This window comes from Ovis canadensis, chromosome 11 (assembly GCF_042477335.2).
Source record: "Ovis canadensis isolate MfBH-ARS-UI-01 breed Bighorn chromosome 11, ARS-UI_OviCan_v2, whole genome shotgun sequence".
Classification (NCBI taxonomy): Eukaryota; Metazoa; Chordata; class Mammalia; order Artiodactyla; family Bovidae; genus Ovis; species Ovis canadensis.
The window spans coordinates 46368561-46391603 of NC_091255.1; the positions used below are offsets into that span (position 1 = coordinate 46368561).

Consider the following 23043-nt stretch of genomic DNA (forward strand, 5'->3'; position numbering starts at 1 on the left):
CCTGACGTGCCTCTTGAGAAATCTGTATGCATGTCAGGAAGCAATAGTTAGAACTGGACATGGAACAACAGACTGGTTCCAAATAGGGAAAGGAGTACATCAAGGCTGTATATTGTCACCCTGCCTATTTAACTTATATGCAGAGTACATCATGAGAAACGCTGGGCTGGGAGAAGCACAAGCTGGAATCAAGATTGCTGGGAGAAATATCAATAACCTCAGATATGCAGATGACACCATCCTTATGGTAGAAAGCGAAGAAGAACTAAAGAGCCTCTTGATAAAAGTGAAAGAGGAGAGTGAAAAAGTTGGGTTAAAACTCAACATTCAGAAAACGAAGATCATGGCATCTGGTCCCATCACTTCATGGCAAATAGATCTGGAAACAGTGACAGACTTTATTTTTTTGGGCTCCAAAATCTCTGCAGATGGTGATTGCAGCCATGAAATTAAAAGATGCTTAGTCCTTGGAAGAAAAGTTATAACCAACCTAGACAGCATATTAAAAACAGAGACACTACTTTGCCAACAAAGGTCCACCTAGTCAAAGCCATGGATGTATGGATGTCATGTCATCCATCTAGTCATGTATGGATGTGAGAGTTGGACTTTAAAGAAAGCTGAGCGCCGAAGAATTGATGCTTTTGAACTGTAGTGTTGGAGAACTCTTGAGAGTCCCTGGGTCGGCAGGGAGATCCAACCAGTCCATCCTAAAGGAAATCACTCCTGAATATTCATTGAAAGGACTGATGCTGAAGCTGAAACTCCAATACTTTGGCCACCTGATGCGAAGAACTGACTCATTTGGAAAGACCCTGATGCTGGGAAAGATTGAGGGCAGAAGAAGAAGGGGATGACAGAGGATGAGATGGTTGGATGGTATCACTGACTCTATGGACATGAGTTTGAGTAAGCTCCAGGAGTTGGCAATGTACAGGGAGGCCTGGAGTGCTGCAGTCCATAGGGTTGCAGAGTCAGACATGACTGAGCCACTGAACTGAACTGGCAGATGTAGAGAGAAACACCTTCCCAATAATGAGATACCATTAACTACTAACCCAGCTTTCAAATCAGCATTGCCTTTGGATATTTTGATGGCCATCTAGCTGCTTCTTAGCTCATAGAGAGATATGGAATCTGTTCCCTTCTCTCTTTCCCCACACACTTCCTGAATATAATCCAAGAGTCTTTTGTTTCTCCTTAGGTGAGTAAGTTTTCCAAGATATATCACTGCTGAAGCTGAGAACTGCTGGGAATTCCTTGCTTATTTCAAACTCACTGATGCCCATCTGAGAAAGAGAATGAAAGTGGGACAAATGAAAGTGGGCAAAAGGACAACAAAAAGCTTGGATATGGAAGGAATGTAAAGACTTTATCCTTTACACCCTCATTCAATCTTCACTACCATATTCTGGAGTTGGCACCACTTGCAATGGGAAGATCACAATTTATAAGGGAGATTCCCCTGATTCTGAACTGCTTTATATACTAGAAAATACTCCTTTATATGGAATAGGAGTTTGTCTCCTTAGGACTTGCATGCATTGAGCTTACTCCTTTGCTCCCTTCTGGAGGCAACCCACAGCTCTTAATTGCTTTTCCACAGGCTATGTCTCCAAATATTTGAAGGGAGCTGTCATGTATACCCCTTGAGTAATATACATTTCCAGTTCCTTAATTTGTTTCTCCGAAGACCTGATTTCCAGATCTTTCCTCATCCTGCTTTTTCTTCCTTAGTTAATATTTTCTACAAAACAAAGTGTCTAGAATTGAACAGAAAATATAAAGTGTGATTAGACCAGGTCTAAGTAGAGTGGAAACTTATATCCCTCGATCTAGGCACTATATTTCTGTTGGTACAGATAGGATAGCTTGAGCAGGGAAAGACAGTGGAGCAGGCTGGTGAGAAATGGGAGGAACCCTTTCTCTCTTTCAAACTATGTCCATCTACTTGACCTCTAGGGCTGCATTAGTCACTGATACTATGATCCACACAAATCCCCAAGTTTGGTGAGGAAGTGGCCAGATTGGTAGCCATTGTGGGGAACAAACATTTGCTGAGCTGAGTCTGTGTAATTTGTGAGAAGAGAAAGGAGCATTAGAGTAGAGAAACAATGTGGAAGGTGAGAAGGAGCAGCCCTCTTATCTCCAGAGAAGGAAGTGCATATTTACCTGGGCTAAGGCAGCTTCTCCAGCTCTGCTATCCAGGGAACGCTACTTCTTTCGCAATGCTTTTCCCTACTTCCCTTCTTCGTGGCAGCTGTTATTATTTTTGTTATCATTGTTGTTGTTATTGACATTTATATAACACTTGGCTATTAGCCTTTATGTCTCATCTCATCTCTGGGAGGTTAGTATGATCATTGTTCTCACATATGAAGAGCCCAAGGCTCAGAGAAAATAAGTAATGTACCCAAGATCACATATCTGAAAAGCAACATATCATTTCCTTTTTCTGCCTCTGACCCTCTAGAATTTATATGTAAGACCACATATCTGGATGCAATGCATTTAGGATGTCAGCCTGTCTTCCACCGCATCCTGCTCTTAACCCTGCCTTAGCTCTCAGACCACCAGTTGTTGTTTATAGAGTCTGAAACACTGCTTTTTTCCTGTAGAAGAAGAGAAATGAAGCAGACTACCCCAATATTCAAGATGACCAGGTTTAACTAGGGAGTGTGTGTGTGTGCATATATATGTGTGGGTATAACCCTTAAAGATCAAGAATTCCTGCAGATAGAGTCCAAGTCACATATTGGTTGACTCCTGGATTCTATGAAAACCCCTATGGTCTGAGGGCTTGTCCATTATGGGAGGTTTTGCTTCAGGAATCTTCCACTTGTGGGGGTGTCTTCTCCAAGTTTGGAAATATGTAGGCACTTTGAACGTAATTGACCTTGATGTTGAAGGGTTCAGGTTTGGCATATTACTGCAAGCCTGAGAACAATGGGAAGGGGACTATTAACATGAATTTGGGAAGAGATTCTCATTGAGAACCCATTATGATGGGTATGTGAATGCTATGACTTTCTAGGTACTGGGAGTTGTGATACAAGGATGGATAAGAAGTGGGGGTTTTCAGCTTTTTTGCCCAGTGTCTGCTTTCACGTGACTCTGCCTCCCCCTACACCTCTCCTGCCCCCCTCCTCCACTCTGTTGGAGATCTTGATCATGGTAGACATATAGATCAGAGCTTTGAAGCCTTTGAGTAATAAGCAGATCAAAATCTCCAACTCCTTCCACCTGTGAGCCTCCCAGCACTGGCCAACAGAGTCAGGCTCAAGGCAGCTAGAAAGGCAGAAGCCTGGAGGCCATGAGGAGCTTCCCCTCCTGTAGCTCAGTCCTGATCCTGAGGACTAACGGAATGGTTCTGACAGCAGAATTAACTTGATGGGAAGTCTAGGGTGAGACAGGAAGGGGAGAGAGAAGGGATACAGTTGGATTAGGGTCTGGCATCTACTCTCCTGCTTTATGCAAATGTTGCTTTAGCCCCAGAGAAGCCACATTCCAGGACTAGTTTGATGTTTATTTAAAAATACACAGACTTTGCAAGCCATCTGGAAAAGGCTCTGAAGAGGCTCCTGATAAGGGCATCTCACCATATCCCAGCAGCAGGGCAGTAAATCTAGAACACGTAGAAACATCAAAAAAAGCCCTTCCTTGATCAGATGTTGTAAAGAATTTGCCAAGTGTGCAGATAAGGAGATCAGTAGAGAGTGCATGTGTGAGTCCTTCAGAGAAAGCCCATTTATTTTCTCCTTCTCTGTTACCTTCTGCTGTCTAGCCAAGTGAGGCCTGCACAACTAGGGGGAGGTGGGCGAGCACTGGCTGTGAGGCTACACAGCCCAAGTTACATATGGCCTCTCTTCCCCAGGTGCCCCGCAACACAGGAGGGTCTCGCCTTTCCTTATCAGTTTTGAAATACGAGGCACAGAGACTCAACGGCTGCCAAGGGAAAAGGCTATCACAGAGCAAATACCTGAAGGGGAGAGACATATTTGAGAAAGAACAGATAACATTTTCAACATATTTAGAGATCCCAGCCCTCGTTCGGCTTCAGTATCCCTTCACCTGAGCTTTTACCAATGAGATGTGTCAAACAAATTAAACTGTTCAGGGGAAGGCATCTTACCAGTCCTTTTTTCTTGTGTTGAAGCTGGCTTGGAGACAACCATGCTGAAATAATCAGTCTTGGTAATTTCACAAGCGAAGGGACTCCAAGCATGCCATGTTTTTTTCTTTTTTTAATAAACACCAACTGCTTTTTATTATTCAGTTCCAGAAACCTTTCACAAGATGGTACAAATAAGAAAGAAAAAGAAACACACCCCTGCCCAAAACTTTACAACCACAGCTCAGCTAATGATATTTTTTCCATTGTTCCCAGTCAGCTCCAAACCCATTGTGTGCAAAGTCCATTTTCTCATGCATCTAAATGATAGATACAGCCTATGAAATTATTCTATTTGTAGCAGCTTATGCAGATACAGCCAAACACAAAGCTTCAGGACAAACTATATAGAAACTTTACAAAGTGGGATTTGAATTTAAAATATGAAACACAAAATCTACACAAAACTGATAAAAATCAAGCACAGATATCAGGACTGAAATTTATAACCCATGTGTGAAAGGGAGTCTTGTTTCAAGTGTTTTATTCTGCTATAGAACAGTCGAGATAAAGATGTAAAGCTTTGTGGTTAGTTTAAATTATATACTCTGTAGATACTATACCAATTTAAAAAGTTACACATAGACCAACAGATGTCCATCTGTTCATCTGGGTTGACCAGATGCTCCAGCTGGATTGCGGAAAACAAACCAGGCCAATGTGGAAAGAAAATCCACCCATGCAATTTGTTTGCAGAGTTTACTGATGGGCACATTGCACTCCTGGTCCGTGATGGCTACTGCTTTCTTCATCAGAGCTATCATTATAGGCGTCAGGCCTCTGACCACCTCCTGAGTCCTGAGTGCTATCAAATTCTTGAAGCTCTACCTTCTCTCTGTCTCCAATAATACTTAGAACTTCTGGTCTAGATGATAGAAAATCTTCTAATTCAGAAAGCTTGTCTAGGTCGATCCAGTTGTTTTCAGGAAAACTGCACATCAAACTTTATGTAAAGATCACCTTTTTCAAAGGGATTATGATATTGTGGCATTCCTTCACCTTGAACTATAAGAACACATCCTGGTTTGATTACTTTGCCAGGGGGTTATTTTACCACAATCTGATGTCCATCAAGGTGCTTAAATGTGAACTGAAATCCACACAGAGCTTTAACAAGTCCTATCTTATATGTCATGTGGAAATCATTCCCATCTCTCTGGAACACCTCATGTTCTTTCTTTTGTAGCAAAAGAACAACGTCTCCTGGGTCCACTCCTGGGGCCTGCTCTGCTTCCCCAGTAAATGTAAATTCTCTGTCCATGTTTTAGGCCTTTGTCTATGTGGACTTCAAGAATCTTGACTTCTTTAGTCATCTTCTTCCCTTCACATTTTTTACAATAGTCCTTTTCATTAATTACCTCTCCATCTCCATTACAGTCCAAACACACAGACTGCATCTGCTGTACCATTCCTGGAGCCAGCTGTTTGATCATGATGTGTACACCTCGACCCAGACCAGCACTACCCTTCTGAATAGCTAGCTCCACACTCTCACCTTGGCCACTGCGCGCCACCGCAGAGTGCGTTCTTGCTAAGGTGTAGTCTGGTTGTCTTGCCATTACACAGGTCTTCTAAAAATACTTTGAGCGGATGCATCATGTCCCCTCCTCTTCTTCTGCCATTTCGACTTCTGCTCTGATTGACCATGAAGCCAAATAAGCCTCCACCAAAAATGAGAGAAAATACCCATGCCACCACTTCCACCACTACCTTCCCGAAGACCTTGTTCTCCATATCCGTCATATAGTTCCTGCTTCTCAGGATTTGATAGTACTTCATATGAAAAACCGGAGAAGGCAATGGCACCCCACTCCAGTACTCTTGCCTGGAAAATCCCATGGACGGAGGAGCCTGGTGGGCTGCCATCCATGGGGTAGCGAAGAGTCGGACACGACTGAGCAACTTCACTTTCACTTTTCACTTTTACGCATTGGAGAAGGAAATGGCAACCCACTCCAGTGTTCTTGCCTGGAGAATCCCAGGGACGGGGGAGCCTGGTGGGCTGCCCTCTATGGGGTTGCACAGAGTCGGACACGACTGAAGCGAGTTAGCAGCAGCAGCATATGAAAAACTTATTTCTTTGAATTTGTCACCAGCATTTGGACTCTTATCAGGATGGTATTCTTTGTCTAACTTTCTATATGCCTTCTTCAGTTCGTTCTCACTGGCGCCACGCGGGACGCCCTGGATGTACAGTTTCCTGTCGGCCACATTCGCCTTGGCGGCCGCCGTGCAGCTCACAGGCAAGAAGGCGGAGCAGCAAGAGGAGCGAAGCCGGGCCCTAAGCAGCAGCGGAGGTGTGGGCGCAGACAGCGAGCAGGCACGCCATATTTTCTTCTTTGCAGACAGTCACTCTCAACCCCTTGACCAAAGGGAGTATCAATTTTTGCTGAAATCATTAAATAGTAGTAATGGGGGGAATTACAGTTCTTTCTCTCAGCAGTTCTGTACTGAAACTCAGTTCAGTTCAGTCGCTCAGTCATGTCCGACTCTTTGCGACCCCATGAATCGCAGCACGCCAGGCCTCCCTGTCCATCACCAACTCCCGGAGTTCACTCAGACTCACGTCCATCGAGTCTGTGATGCCGTCCAGCCATCTCATCCTCTGTCGTCCCCTTCTCCTCCTGCCCCCTACCCCCAATCCCTCCCAGCATCAGAGTCTTTTCCAATGAGTTAACTCTTCACATGAGGTGGCCAAAGTACTGGAGTTTCAGCTTTAGCATCAGTCCTTCCAAAGAAATCCCAGGGCTGATCTCCTTCAGAACCGACTGGTGGGATCTCCTTGCAGTCCAAGGGACTCTCAAGAGTCTTCTCCAACACTACAGAGACAAAAACAGGATTAAAACTGAATAATCCATTGGAATGCAGAGTTCCAAAGAGTAGCAAGGAGAGAGAAGAAAGCCTTCCTAAGTGATCAGTGCAAAGAAATAGAGGAAAACAATAGAATGAGAAGGACTAGAGATCTCTCCAAGAAAATTAAAGATACCAAGGGAACACTTCATGCAGAGATGGGCTCAATAAAGGACAGAAATGGTATGGACCTAACAGAAGCAGAAGATATTAAGAAGAATATGTGGCAAGAATACACAGAAGAACTATACAAAAAAGATCATCACAACCCAGATAATCACGATGGTGTGATCACTCACCTAGAGCCAGACGTCCTGGAATGCAAAGTCAAGTTGGCCTTAGACAGCATCACTACCAACAAAGCTAGTGGAAGTGATGGAATTCCAATTGAGCTATTTCAAATCCTAAAAGATGATGCTGTGAAAGTGCTGCACCCATTATGCCAGCAAATTTGGACAACTCAGCAGTCACAGGACTGGAAAAGGTCAGTTTTCATTCCAATCCCAAAGAAAGGCGATGCCAAAGAATGCTCAAACTACTGCACAATTGCACTCATCTCACACGCTAGTAAAGTAATGCTCAAAATTCTCCAAGTTAGGCTTCAACAGTACGTGAACCATGAACTTTCAGATGTTCAAGGTGGATTTAGAAAAGGCAGAGGAACCAGAGATCAAATTGCCAACATCCATTGGATCATCAAAAAAGCAAGAGCATTCCAGAAAAACATCTACTTCTGCTTTATTGACTATTCCAAAGCCTTTGACTGTGTGGATCACCACACACTGTGGAAAATTCTGAAAGAGATGGGAATACCAGACCACCTGACGTGCCTCTTGAGAAATCTGTATGCACATCAGGAAGCAACAGTTAGAACTGGACATGGAACAACAGACTGGTTCCAAATAGGAAAAGGAGTGCATCAAGGCTGTATATTTAACATATGCTTATTTAACCCTGCTTACTTAACTTATATGCAGACTACATCATGAGAAACACTTGGCTGGAGGAAGCACAAGCTGGAATCAATACTTCCAGGAGAAATATCAATAACCTCAGATATGCAGATGATACCACCCTTATGGCAGAAAGCAAAGAAGAACTAAAGACCCTCCTGATGACACTGAAAGAGGAGAGTGAAAAGTTGGCTTAAAACTCAACATTCAGAAAACTAAGATCATGGCATCTGGTCCCATCACTTCATGGGAAATAGATGTGGAAACAGTGGAAACAGTGTCAGACTTTATTTTGGGGGGCTCCAAAATCACTGCAGATGGTGATTGCAGCCATGAAATTAAAAGATGCTTCCTCCTTGGAAGAAAAGTTATAACCAACCTAGACAGCATATTAAAAAGCAGAGACATTACTTTGCCAACAAAGGTCCATACAGTCAAAGCTATGGTTTTTCCAGTAGTCGTGTATGGATATGAGAATTGGACTATAAAGAAAGCTGAGTGCTGAAGAATTGATGCTTTTGAACTGTGGTGTTGGAGAAGACTCTTGAGAGTCCCTTGGACTGCAGGGAGATCCAGCCAGTCCATCCTAAAGGAGATCAGTCCTGAGTGTTCATTGGAGGGACTGATGTTGAAGCTGAAACTCCAATACTTTGGCTACCTGATACAAAGAGCTGACTCATTGGAAAAGACCCTGACGCTGGGAAGGATTGAAGGCAGGAGGAGAAGGGGACGACAGAGGATGAAATGGTTGGATGGCATCACTGACTCTATGGACATGAGTTTGAGCAAGCTTTGGGAGATGGTAAAGGACAGGGAAGCCTGGCATGCTACAGTCCATGGAGTCACAAAGAGTCAGACTGAGCGACTGAACTGACTGAACCCATATTGGGATCATGATTGTTGCTCAGTTGCTCAATCATGTCTGACTTTTTGGGGTCCCATGGACTGCAGCATGCCAGGCCTCCGTGTCCATTACCAACTCCCAGAGTTTACCCAAACGCATGTCCATCAAGTCGGTGATGCTATCCAACCATCTCATCCTCTGTTGTCCCCTTCTCCTCCTGCCTTCAATCTTTCCCAGTGTCAGGGTCTTTTCCATGAGTCAGCTGTTCGCATCAGGTGGCCAAAGTATTGGAGTTTCAGCTTCAACATCAATCCCTCCAATGAACACTCAGGACTGATCTCCTTTAGGATGGACTGGTTGGATCTCTCTGCAGTCCAAGGGACTCTCAAGAGTCTTCTCCAACACCACAGTTGAAAAGCATCAATAGCAAAGTAATATCACTGTTTTTTAACATGCTGTCTAGATTGGTCATAGCTTTTCTTCCAAGGAGGAAGCATCTTTTAATTTCATGGCTGCAGTCACCATCTACAGTGATTTTGGAGCCCCCCAAAATAAAGTCTGACACTGTTTCCACTGTTTCCCCATCTATTTGCCATGAAGTGATGGGACTGCATGCCATGATCTTAGTTTTCTGAATGTTGAGTTTTAAGCCAGCTTTTTCATTCTCCTCTTTCACCTTCATCAAGAGGTTCTTTAGTTCCTATTCGCTTTCTGCCTTAAGGGTGGTGTCATCTGCATATCTGAGGTCATTGATATTTTGCCCGGCAATCTTGATTCCAGCTTGTGCTTCATCCAGCCCGGCATTTTGCTTGATGTACTCTTCATGTAAGTTAAATAAGCAGGGTGACAATATACAGTCTTGACACAGTCCTTTCCTGATTTTGAACCAGTCCATTGTTCCATGTCTGGTTCTACCTGTTGCTTCTTGACCTGCATACAGGTTTTCTCAGGGATCATGCTGGAATTCTTTTATAGGTCAAGTTAAGGCTTCATGAGCCTCTTCAGCTTTCAGTTTCATCTTTCCCATCATCAGCACTGCTTGTTAGCTAAAGCAATGGAGGGAAAAGGAATTTCGATTAATTGGAGGCAACATTAAGGGAATCTAAGAGTGCTCCACACATAACAAGCTTGCAAAGAGGGTTCTGATGGGAAATCCAAGACAATCCAAACAAAAGAAGTAAGGAGGAGGTAAGGTGTATTCTGAGGAATTAATAATCTGAAATGTACTACCAGGAAGAGACTAATTCCAGATTTCTACAGCTTCAAATTCTCTTAAAATATAAGGATAGCTGGGAGGCAAGAAAATTCTTAAAACTTACATTGTGAAAATATGAGGTCACCAGTTTAAAGAATGAATAGATACTGGGTTTTATGAGGGGATCTCGAAAAATGAGAAGAGAAGAAAGAGAAAGCAGGGTGTTTAAGTCTCTTTCCTTTTAGAATTGCGATACATATTACTAATGTTCTTGGCCTTTTATATATCTTTGAGACCTTACCAGGTCTTACCTGGTTACATTTCCCTCCAAAACATGGTATTCTTTTCTATTCTGACTTCTAATAAGCTCTGCCATTTGCCTGAATGATTTTCTACTAATTTTACATCTGGAAAACCTCATTCATCTTCCAAGATGCAGCTCAAATAGTTCAAGGAAGACTTCCCACCATCCACAGCCAGAGTGAATCTCTGTCCTTATCTGCTCTGCCCATGTCTCTTAATTCCACCATTGGGCCCTTACATTGCATATATTTCTTGTTCTTATGTCTGTTCATTTTTGTATCCTTAATACCTGGCGGGGGGAGACATATCTTATAAATAAATATGAAATACTGAAAAGATAAGTGAATGAATACAAGAGTAAAGATGAGTAGATCGAACATTTGGCATAGATGACGTAATATTAACAACAGACAGATATAACAAATATATTTAATTTTGAGTTTTCTCTCTTCTTCACATAACATAGAGATCTTCAAGATTTAAGTAACAATAACTTTAGTAAGGAGGGTATTTGTCTCATATCTCACCTCTAAGGCATCATTCAGTTCCAGGTGCGATGTTTTAAGAGCATCTTAGACTCCCTGAATTGGAACGGACCATGAAGATTATTTGGCCCAATCTCGTTTTCATGACAATGTTTTCATCAAGTGGTTGTCCAGCCTCTGATTGCAACTCACCCATCACCAGAGTCAGGGAGCTAACAACTTCCTGACACAGTTTTCTCTTCAAACGTTATTTAACATGAGCTTTGTTTTAATGAACTTTCTCCCTTTGCTCCTAGGGCTTAATCCTTTAGCTCTCAGAAGACAGTCATAATGCCTTCCCTACCTCAGTCTTTCCTACTCCAGGTGAAACCCTGTTATCCTTCAGCAGCTCATTATATGATATGACAATATTACCCAAGAAACCAGAGGAATATGCTTTGACCACACCGGCCGCAGAGCATAGCGCCACCAGCACAGAAGTCCATTAGGAATGTCGCATTTTCCTTATTCTTGCAATCCTAACAGCTACTTATGGAGACTTGTTGAATATTCACTTATGTTTCAAGCTCTTAACACTCAGTGTATCATTTAATTCTTTTCCTATTTCGTACATGATGAAACTGAGACTTGTAGAGGATAAATACTTGCCCAGAGTCAGACTATGAGTACTATATTTCTGTTAATACAGCTTGTGATTATTTTTTGTTTTGTTGACTTTTTGGGGCCAGTCATACCCAGAGTTAACTCCTACTGAAACATCTAACTATTTTCTGCATGTGTGATGACTTGGTTATTATTTCCACCTTCATAAAGCAATTAAGAAATTTTTTCCCCCCAAAATTTTATTATACAAATTTTCAAATATTGAGAAAATATTGAAAGAATAGTACAATGAACACTGTACATCTACCTGAATCCACGGGTTATCATTTTATCAGGTTGGTTTTATATAACTTTTTATTTATACATCTATCTTTCCATTCATGAATTTCAAAATAGGTTGCACTTCTCCCTTAAATTTTTTAGTATGCATTTCCCAAGAATAAAAAATATTGTCCTATATAAACAATTGTCACACTTTAAAAAGTTAGCAATAATACCCAGTCCTTACAAACTCCTTTAACTTTCCCCAAATGTCTTTTGCAAAAAATTGTGGTGTAATACAATTATTGTATTAATATGATACAATATAATACATATCACATAAAATTTACAATTTTAATAATTTTTGAGTGTACAGAACACAAGTGTTAAGCGCATTCACTTTGGTGCAAACAATTCTAGAACTCTTTTCATCTTGAAAAACTGAAACTCTGTATCCATTAAATAATCACTCCTCATTCTCTTTTTCTCCAGCCCATGATAAGCACCATTCCATCGTCTACCTCTATGAATTTGACTACTCTGGATACTTCATGTAAGTGAAATCATACAGTGTTTGTCATTTTTATGACTGGCTTATTTCACTTAGCATAATGTCCTCAAAATTCATCCATGTTGTAGTGTGGGAAATGTAGATTTTGCATCCTTTTTAAGGCTGAATTATATTCCACTGTGTGTTTATATCATATTTATTTATTCACCTGTTGATGGACACTTGAGTTGCTTCTACCTTTATGCTATTTTGAATAGTGCTGCTATGAACATGAGTGCAGAAGTATCTTTTGAAGCCTTTATTTGAATTCTTTAGAGTATATACCCAGAAGCGGAATTGCTGGGTTGTATGATAATTTATATAATTTTGAGGGGAACCTTTATACTGCTTTCCCCAGCAGCTGCTCACTTCTTACCAACAATGCGCAAGGGTTTTCATTTCTTTACATCCTCACCAATGCTTCTTTTCTTTTCTTTCTTTCTTTCTTTCTTTCTTTCTCTTTTTTCTTTGATGGTAGCTATTCTAATGGATGTGATGTGGTTTCTCATTGTGGTTTAAATTACTTTTCCTTAATGATTAGTGATGCTGGACATCCTTTCATATGCTTATTGGCTCTTTGTATATCTTCTTTAGAGAAATGTCTATTCAAGTCCTCTGCCTATTTGTAATAGAGTTGTTTATTTTTTGTTGTTGAATTGTAAGAGTTCTTTATACATTCTGGATATTAACCCCTTCTCAGATATAAGATTTGTAAATATTTTCGTCCATTCTGTGGATTGCCTTTCACTCTGTTTATGTCCTTTGATGAAACAGTGACTTTTTGAATTCAAAATACCTTTGTTCTGACTAAACTTCATGTCTTTGCATGTTTTATCTCTACCTAGAATGTCCTCCTACCTTCTTCTGTTTGGATAATGCTTATGCATCCTCTAATACTCAGCCCCACTGTCGCCTCTTCCATGCCATCTGAATTGGAAATTTTACAACTGTATTCCTAGAGTATTCTCTGCAGGAGCCTCTATTATGGCTTTTAGTCTAGAGCATTATAGCCCTCTGATTACCTTGAAGGCAAAGACCACTTTGTCTTTATTTTCATAGTGCCTAGAACAGTGGCTCATAAACTCCTATTGAACTAGCAAGTGTTTTATTTAGCTGAACACTCTGAACTAGAGAGGTCAGAGGAAATCACCAAGAATGGAGAAAAGTGATGATGATGAAAAAGCATGTGTGTAATATTTTACAATAATCAAATAATGTAGACATATATTATTTCATTCCACCCAGCTTTATTGATGTATGATTGACAAAACTTGTATGTATTTAGGTTGTACAATGTGACTTTTTTTTAAGGCCAATGTAATGATTTAATACACGTATACATTATGAAATTATTACCACAATCAAGTTAATTAATACATCCATCACCTCACATAATCTTATTTGCTTTTGTTTTGTGGTGAGAACACTTAGTATCTACTCATTCAGCAAATACCAAATATATAAGAAAGTGAAGAGGAACTAAAAAGCCTCTTGATGAAAGTGAAAGAGGAGAGTGAAAATGTTGGCTTAAAGCTCAACATTCAGAAAACGAAGATCATGGCATCTGGTCCCATCACCTCATGGGAAATAGATGGGGAAACAATGGAAACAGTATCAGACTATCTTTTTGGGCTCCAAAATCACTGCAGATGGTGACTGCAGCCATGAAATTAAAAGACGCTTACTCCTTGGAAGAAAAGTTATGACCAACCTAGATGGCATATTGAAAAGCAGAGACATTACTTTGCCAACAAAGGTCCGTTTAGTCAAGGCTATGGTTTTTCCTGTGGTCATGTATGGATGCGAGAGTTGGACTGTGAAGAAAGCTGAGCGCTGAAGAATTGATGCTTTTGAGCTGTGGTGTTGGAGAAGACTCTTGAGAGTCCCTTGGACTGCAAGAAGATCCAACCAGTCCATTCTAAAGGAGATCAGCCCTGGGATTTCTTTGGAAGAAATGATGCTAAAGGTGAAACTCCAGTACTTTGGCCATCTCATGCGAAGAGTTGACTCATTGGAAAAGACTCTGATGCTGGGAGGGATTGGGGGCAGAAGGAAAAGAGGACGACCGAGGATGAGATGGCTGGATGGCATCACCGACTCAATGGGCATGAGTTTGAGTGAACTCCGGGAGACGGTGATGGACAGGGAGGCCTGGCATGCTGCAATTCATGGGGTCACAAAGAGTCAAACATGACTGAGTGACTGAACTGAACTGAACTGATGGACCTTTGTTGGCAAATTTATATCTCTGCTTTTTAATATGCAGTCAAGGTTTGTCATAGCTTTCCTTCCAAGGAGTGTCTTTTAATTTCATGGGGGCAGTCACCATCTGCAGTAATTTTGGAGCCCAAGGAAATAAAATCTGTCACTGCTTCCACTTTGCCATGAAGTGATGGGACTGGATGCCATGATCTTAGTTTTTTCTTAGTGTTGAGTTTCAAGCCAGCTTTTTTACTCTCTTCTTTCCCTCATCAAGAGACTCTTTGGTTCTTCTTCACTTTCTGCCATTAGGGTGGTACCATCTGCATATCTGAGGTTATTGATATTTCCCCTGACAATCTTAGTTCCAGCTTGTGATTCATCCAGTCAGACATTTTGCACGATATACTCTGCATATAGGGGTTTCCCAGGTGGCTCAGTGGGCAAAGGATCCGCCTGCAATGCAGAAGGTGCAGGAGATGCGAACTCAATCCCTGAGTTGGAAAGTTCCCCTGAAGGTGGGCATGGCAACCCACTCCAGTATTCTTGCCTGGAGAATCCCATGGACAGAGGAGCCTGCTGCTGCTGCTGCTAAGTCGCTTCAGTCGTGTCTGACTCTGTGTGACCCCATAGATGTCAGCCCACAAGGCTTCCCTGTCCCTGGGATTGTCCAAGCAAGAACACTGGAGTGGGTTGCCATTTCCTTCTCTAACGCATGAAAGTGAAAAGTGAAAGTGAAGTCACTCAATCGTGTCCGACTCTTAGCGACCCCATGGACTGCAGCCTACCAGGCTCCTCTGTCCATGGATTTTCCAGGCAAGAGTACTGGAGTGGGTTGCCATTGCTTTCTCCAACAGAGGAGCCTGGCAGACTACAAAGAATTGCAGAGTTGAACACGACTGAAGCAATTAAGCACACATTCACTCGTGCACACTCTGCATATAAGTTAAATAAGCAAAATGACAATATACAGCCTTGTCATACTCCTTTCCCAATTTCGAACCACTCAGCTATTCTATGTCCTATTTTAACTATTGCTTCTTGACCCCCATACATTTTTCTCAGGAGACAGGTAAGGTGGTCAGGTATTCCCATTTCCATATAGTCAAAGCTATGGTTTTACCAGTAGTCAGGTATGGATGTGAGAGCTGGACCATAAAGAAGGCTGAGTGCAGAAGAATTGATGCTTTAAAAGTTGTGGTATTGAAGAAGACTCTTGGGAGTCCTTTGAACTGCAAAGAGATCAAACCAGTCAATCCTATAGGAAATCAATCCTGAATATATATTGGAAGGACTGATGCTGAAGCTGAAGCTCCAATACTTTGGCCACCTGATGTGAAGAATTGACTTATTGGAAAAGACCCTGATGCTGGGAAAGATTGAAGGTGAAAGGAGAAGGAGCAGCAGAAGAGGAGGTGGTTAGATAGCATCACTGACTCAATGGACATGAATGTGAACAAACTTTAGGAGATAGTGAAGGACAGGGGAGCCTGGTGTGCCGCAGTCCCTGGGGTCACGGACATGACTTAGTGACTGAACAACAACAAGACCACGATGATACATACTAGTTTCCCTGAACTTATTCATCTTCTGGCCAAAATTTTGTGCCTTTCAACCAATATTGCCCCATAGCCTCTATATCTCAGTGCTTAGCAACCACCATTCTACCGTTTGTTTCTATGAGTTCAACTTTTTTAGATTCCACATATATGGAGATCACATAGCATTTGTCTTTCTGTGTCTGGTTTATTTCACTTAGCATGATGTCCTTCAGATTCATCCATGTTGTTGCACATGGCACAATCTCTTTTTTAACAGCTGAATAATATTCCTGTGTGAGTCACAATTTCTTTCTCCGTTCATCTGTCGGTGCATCCATGTCTTGGCAGTGAAAGCATGGAGTCCTAACCACTGGGCCACCAGGGAATTCCTAGGCTGTTTCCATATCTTGGCTATTGTAAATAATACTGCAACAAACATGAGGATGAAGACATCTCTTCAACATACTGATTCCATTTCCTTTGGATGTATACCCAGAAGTGGGATTGCTGGATCATACAGCAGTTCTATTTTTTTTGAAAAACCTCATTACTTTTTTCCATAACGGTGATCCAAATTGACATTTCTATCAGCAATGTACAAGGGTTCCCTTGTCCACATCTTCACCAACCCTATTTGTCTCTTATCTTTTTAATAGCAGCCAGGTTAGCCATCTTAATTGATGTGAGGTGATATTTCACTGTGGTTTTGATTTACATTTCTCTGATGGTTAGTGATGTTTAGCACCTTTTCTGGAGAAGGCAATGGCACCCCACTCCAGTACTCTTGCACCTGGAAAATCCCATGGACGGAGGAGCCTGGTGGGCTATAGTCCATGGGGTCGCTAAGAGTCGGGCACGACTGAGCAACTTCACTTTCACTTTTCTCTTTAATGTATTGGAGAAGGAAATGGCAACCCACTCCAGTGTTCTTGCCTGGAGAATCCCAGGGACGGCAGAGCCTGGTGGGCTGCCGTCTGTGGGGTTGCACAGAGTTGGACACAACTGAAGCGACTTAGCAGCAGCAACAGCACCTTTTCATATACCTGTTGGCCATTTGTATGCCTTCTTTGAAAAAATGTCATCTCAGGTCCTTTTAATGCAGTTATTTTTATTTTTTTGCTATGAGTTCTTTGTGTATTTTGGATATTAACTTCTTATCAGATATATGGTTTGCAAATATCTACTCTCAGTCCATAGGTTGCCTTTTCATTTTGTTGATGGTTCACTCACTTTGCTGTATGTTACTTGGCTTGTTTTTACTTTGACATAGTCCCATTTATTTATTTTTGCTTTTGTTGCCTGTGCTTTTGGTGTTACACACAAAAAATTATTGCCAAAACCAATGTCAAGGAGTTTTCCCCCTGTGTTTTCTTCTAGGAGTTTTATGGTTTCACGTTTTACTTTTATTTTCTTTTTGGCTGCACTGCATGGCATGCAAAATCTTAGTTTCCTGCTGCTGCTGCCAGGGATCAAATCCATACCTCCTGCAGAGGAAGTGTGGAGTCTTAACCACTGGACTTCCAGGGAAATCCCTCAGGTTTTACATTGAAATCTAATCCATTTTGAATTATTTTTTGCATATGTGTAACATAGGGCCCAATGCATTCTGTTGCGTGTGGATATCCAATTTCCCCAACACTATTTATTGAAGAGATTATCCTTTTCTAATATACGTTATATATTCTTGATGCTCTTGTCAAAGATTAGTTGGCCGTATATGTGTGGATTTATTTCTGGGCTCTGTATTCTGTTCCATTGGTCTGTGTGTCTGTTTTTATGCCAGTATCATACTGTTCTGATTACTATAGCCTTACAGTGTAGTTTGAAGTCAGAAAGTGTTACGTCTCCAGGTTTGTTCTTCTTTCTCAAGGTTGCCTTGACTAGTCAGGGTTTTTTGTGGTTCCATATGTATTTTAGAATTTCTTTTTTATATTTCTGTGAAAATTCCATTGAAATTTTGATGGACTACATTGAATCTGTAGATCATTTTGGGTAGTATGAACATGTTAACAATATTAATTCTTCTAATTCGTGAATATGAGATATCTTTCCATTTATTGGCATCTTTTTCAATTTGTCTCATCAGTGTCTGATAGTTTTCAGTGTACAAATATTTCACCTCCTTGTATTTTATTCTTTCTGGTGCTATTATAAATTGGACTGTTTTCTTAATTTCCTTTTTGATAGTTCCTTGTTAGTATATAGAAATGAAACTGATTTTTGCATGTTAATTTTATATCCTGCAACTATACTGAATTCTTTCATTAGTTTTAATAGTGCTTTAGTGGTGTCTTTAGGTATTTCTATAGATAAGTTCCTGTCAACTACAATTAGAGAGAATTTAACTTCTTTTCTGATGTGGATGCCTTTTATTTATTTTTCTTGCCTAACTGATCCAACTAAGTCTTCCAGTGTAATGTTGAATAGCAGTTATGAGAGTGGGTATCTTTGTCATGTTTTTTACCTTAGAGGAAAAGTTGTCAACTTTTTATTACTGAGTGTGATGTTAGTGGATTTGTCATAGATGGCCTTCTTATGTTGAGGTACTTTCTTCTATACTCAATTTGTGGAGAGTTTTGAATCGTGAGAGGATTTTGAATTTTGTTAAATGCCTTTTTGGCATCTATTAAGGTGATTATATGGTTTTTATCCTTTATTATGTTAATGCAGAACATCACATTTACTAATTTGCTTATGTTGACTCATGCTTGCAGGGATAAATCCTACTTGATCATAGTGTTTGATCCTTTTAATGTGCTGTTGAATTCATCTGCTAGTATTTTGTTGAGGGTTCTTGCATCTATGTTCATGAAGGATATTGGCTATAACTTTCTTATAGGGTTCTTGTCGGGCCTTGGTATCAGGGTAATGCTGGCCTTGTAAAATGAGTTTGAAAGTGTTCTCTCCTCTTTAATTTTTTAGAAAATTTTGAGAAGGATTGATGTTAGTTCGTCTTTAAATGTTTGGTAGATTTAACAGTGAAGCCAACTGGTCCTCGGCTTTTCTTTATTAGGGATTCTTGATTACTGATTCAATCTCCTGACTCATTACTGGTCTGTTTAGATTTTCTTTTTCTTCAATATTCAGTCTTGGTTGGTTGTATGTTTCTAGGAATTTATCCACTTCTTCAAAGTTCTCCAATTTGTTGGCATATAATTGGTCACAGTAGCCTCTTACGATCCTTTGCATTTCTGTGGTATGATGTTATCTTATTTGATCCTCAAAACAGTAGGTAAAGTATGCATGTTTAGTCTTCATTTTACAGAGGAAGAAGGTGAACTTCCGAGAGGTTCATTGACTTTTTTAAGGCTACATAGACGAAAATTGGTGGCGCCAGGTCTTTTCACTGCCAGTTCATTGTTCTTTTCCTGTATAGGGCATTGTGGAAGTAACTGAAAATGCTTAGCTTGGAGTAGAAAAGACTTAGAGCAGATATTACAGACATTTTCAAAGATCTAAAAGAATAACACATGGAGTTCTTGAAAGGGCTTCCATTTATTCTGTTTAGCTCTTAAGAGTGAGATTAGGAAGGTAATAGGAAGAACTTTTTGACAATAAAACTGGACTTTCTAATCAACTTGCTATAACTTGGGGTGTTAAAGCATCAGCATATGGCCATCTGAAAGGAAAGTTCTTGGATGGGAGCCTGGACTAGATGACCCTGAGATCTCTCAATGACTTTAGCATTCCCTTTGGGTCTTTCCCTGTATCTCTTGTGAACATATGTCCTGGGAACATTTGCATGGCTGGCTTAACCAGAACCACCAGTAAAGTTGGACATCACCCCTTTGTAGAAGGCTGAGTTGTACCTTGCTCCCAGAAGCAAATAAAGAAAACAATTCTGAACTGAAATGAATATAGATTGATTCCCATCAAGAAATGTGTTCCTTTCAGTGAGGCTTAGGATCATAATGCTAAGAAAGCCCTCATTGCAGTTGGGACCAAGAAATCAAGATCTCCAAAACTCAGAAGTATAATCGGATGGGAATGAGAGAAACAGTTGTATTAGGGACAGGTCAGAGGGAACTATTCAGCAAGAATTCCCCTCTGTACACCACATTCTTCTCCTGGAAGCACTTTGAAAACTTGACCTTGAATTCTTTCTGGGAGAAAGGAGAAGTCAGTAACCTGGGGAGTCAGAGTAGGAACCAAAGTCTTAGGATATAATCCAGTTGTCAAATGTCCTTCATGCTCCTCTGGCAGCATGAAGTCAGAGGTTTCCAGGAGACTGCTGATTGCTCATGCAATCAGGTCGTGAAGCCCTAACTGCTCAGTGCAGCATTGAGCTCTTGGAGGGAATGAGTATTGGAACAACATCGATGTCTTCACATTCAGTATTTAATAATCTGGACGCATATTGCCATCACCCTTCTGTGAACTCTGACCTTCCTTTCAAGTCCCTGGCCCTCAGGTTCATTAAAAAAATCTGATCACTAGTGACCTGGGTCCCTTTGTAGCTGACACTGCCTCAGTCCTTTCATTTCTGCTCTGGCCCTGACATGCTTCAGGGATGCAAAACAGCTGGGGCTCAGTGGTAAGAAAATAACTTGCTGGAGAAATCTGTCTGCAGCAAGGACTTCACTGTGGAGCTAGGAGATGGGAAAAGGACAGCAGGAAATAAGAGGTTTTGCCCTGCTGAGCAGGAAAATATTGTTTTCATGGGCTACCAGGATGCAGAGGTTGGGGCAAAGATGAAATTCTCTTCTAAGGAAAGAAAAATGAGAGAGAAATAGCATCTCTCCAGCTGTAACCAAAACAGCTGCAGGGTCACCCTTTGGATCAGGGATCCCTCTCTGGTTTCCCAGTGAAGCTTTAAATTCTGGACCTAAGACTTATCCCCAAATAGCTTTTGAAAGGGTGATTTGGGTTATGTTCTTTACATGAAAAAAAGCTTCTTTTTTCAACATGTAATTCTGAGGTCTTACCCACTGTCTCTGTAATTCTCATTCTGATCTTTAACGGAAATACAGCACTGGAGACTGGACATAATTTGACATTTTCCAGGCTTTGACATTGAACAAAGACATATGGTATAAGAAGTGACTCTTGGTCCAACAGGATGTGTATACTGAGGGATGTTCTTCTCTGACAGTAGGGCTGGGACACACTGAGTGATCCCTATTGCCTTAGTGACAGTATTTGCAATGTGACCAGCTAGGCTCAGGGATGCAACCTAAGACTGCAGGGCAGGTCTTTGGCCTGACCTGGCGTGGCACTTAACACAACCGTAATAAATGTTTGCTGAGCACATACTCAGTGCCACCCCCCGTGAGAGGTGGAGCTGTAACAACCAGTATATTGACATAGACTTCCTTTTACAAGGCCCTTTCACAGACATCTAATTTCCTCTATGCAAGAGCTCTTTGAAGTATGTATGGCAGGTCTAATTATTAACAACTTCATTTTACAGATGAAGAAACTGAGCATTAAATGAATTAAGTGGCATCCCCAAAGTCAAACAGCTAATCAAGGATGGAACAAGTTTTTATGCTGTAAATCCCATATTCCCTCTCCTATAAGAAAATAATCCACACTTATGGCCAAAATAGCTTACTTAAAACAGACTATACCTGTGTAAGGGGTATGGATGATATAAGATTGGCCTTCATAGTTGTGAAGCTATGTATTGTTGGGTAAATAGGAGTCGATTATGTCTTTTTATTTATGTATATGTTATAATTTTTTTTAATAACACCAAGGGGTTTTTAAAAGAATGAATGTGTGTTCTGTGTTGAAATTCTGCCCTTTCCAAAAAAACTGTTCTTAGATAATTTTCATTTCTCTATCTCTATGTTTTCTTCCAAAGGTGGAGACCTCACTACTGATAATAGCTGCCATTTACTGAGTGTTGTATCACTCTGGTAAGTGCTTTCTTCACAAGCCTCACTGTTTAGTCCTCCTCACAACCACCCTACAACTAGTTACTACCATCCCCACCGTGCAGACAAGGAAACTGAAACTTAGAGAGGTCACATAACTTTCCAAGATCGCAATGACCACTGGAGTGGTCAAATACCAGAGCAGAGACATGAGCTCGAGCCTGACTGATCCGAGAGCCTTATTTTTGACTCTTGTTTCTTACCTTCCAACCAGAGGAGGAACACCCTTCTCTTGGAGGCAATTCTCTCTGAAATGTGCTTTCCTTCTCAGCATTATACAAGAAACTCTGAACGTGGAATTGTAGACCTTCTCATCCCCACTGCTGAATGAATGCGATTTGTAAACACAAAAGTTCTTTCATGCTCAGCCAGGCCAGTCTCCCCACCTCCCTGAGGGGATTCAAGCACTTCCCTTTATTTTGTAATCTCAGGTGGATGAAGCTGGTGTTGACCACCCGAGCGTAGGGGTCATGGCTATTTTTTCAGTTCCTGCAAACAAAACATCTATCCGAGAAGTGAGGAGGCAGGTGGAGGACTGGAAGGGGGGACAGCTGCCTTCAAAAGATATTTAGGTTCCATGTCTTTTCGTGGATTCCCAGAGAAGCAGCTCTTGGTAGGCAAAGTCCTTACCCCTGGTTGGACTGGAGAAGGTTAAAGGACCTCAAAATCAGCATAGCTGGGATGCCACCACCTCAAGTCCTGCCTGACTTCAGTGAACCTAGTACTGACTAGGCTTCCTCTCCTGTCTAGCAGCAGCCTTCTCCCACTGGTGAGAAGAGCCCTGGGCTATCATCTGGTGTGGTATCAAATATTTAGCTGGAGAACTTTCGGAGCGCTTCAGGGACGCAGGGAACTGTTTAGATATCAGATTCTCTCCTGCCAGGTCAAGCAAACCCCTGTTGACGAATGGCTGGGTTTCCTCAAGCATCTTTCCCAGCAGCCAGTTATCTTACGTGCCCTTTAACTGGCTGTCCAGCTGAGAGGCCCCAGGCCTGCAGAAGCTGTTCTTCTAATCCCCATCTCAGGCTCAAGCTGCTGCAGTGGGCGATGGAAGATTGTTTATAAAAGTTGAAGGCTCACGGCCTTGCACCTGGTTTCTGTCTGGCCCACGCTGACGGGGCTGAAGGATCCTTCATTTATCTCAGCCTCTCTTCTCAGGCAGCTCCTGCTGTCATGGAAAGCTAGGGCTGGTGTTTCACTCCCTGATAA

At 41.4% G+C, this 23043-nt stretch overlaps 1 pseudogene; it reads right to left on the minus strand.

Moving 5' to 3' along the window:
• Positions 1-5337: 5337 nt before the first annotated feature.
• Positions 5338-23043, minus strand: part of LOC138415468 (dnaJ homolog subfamily A member 2-like) — a 29439-nt pseudogene continuing 11733 nt past the window's right edge.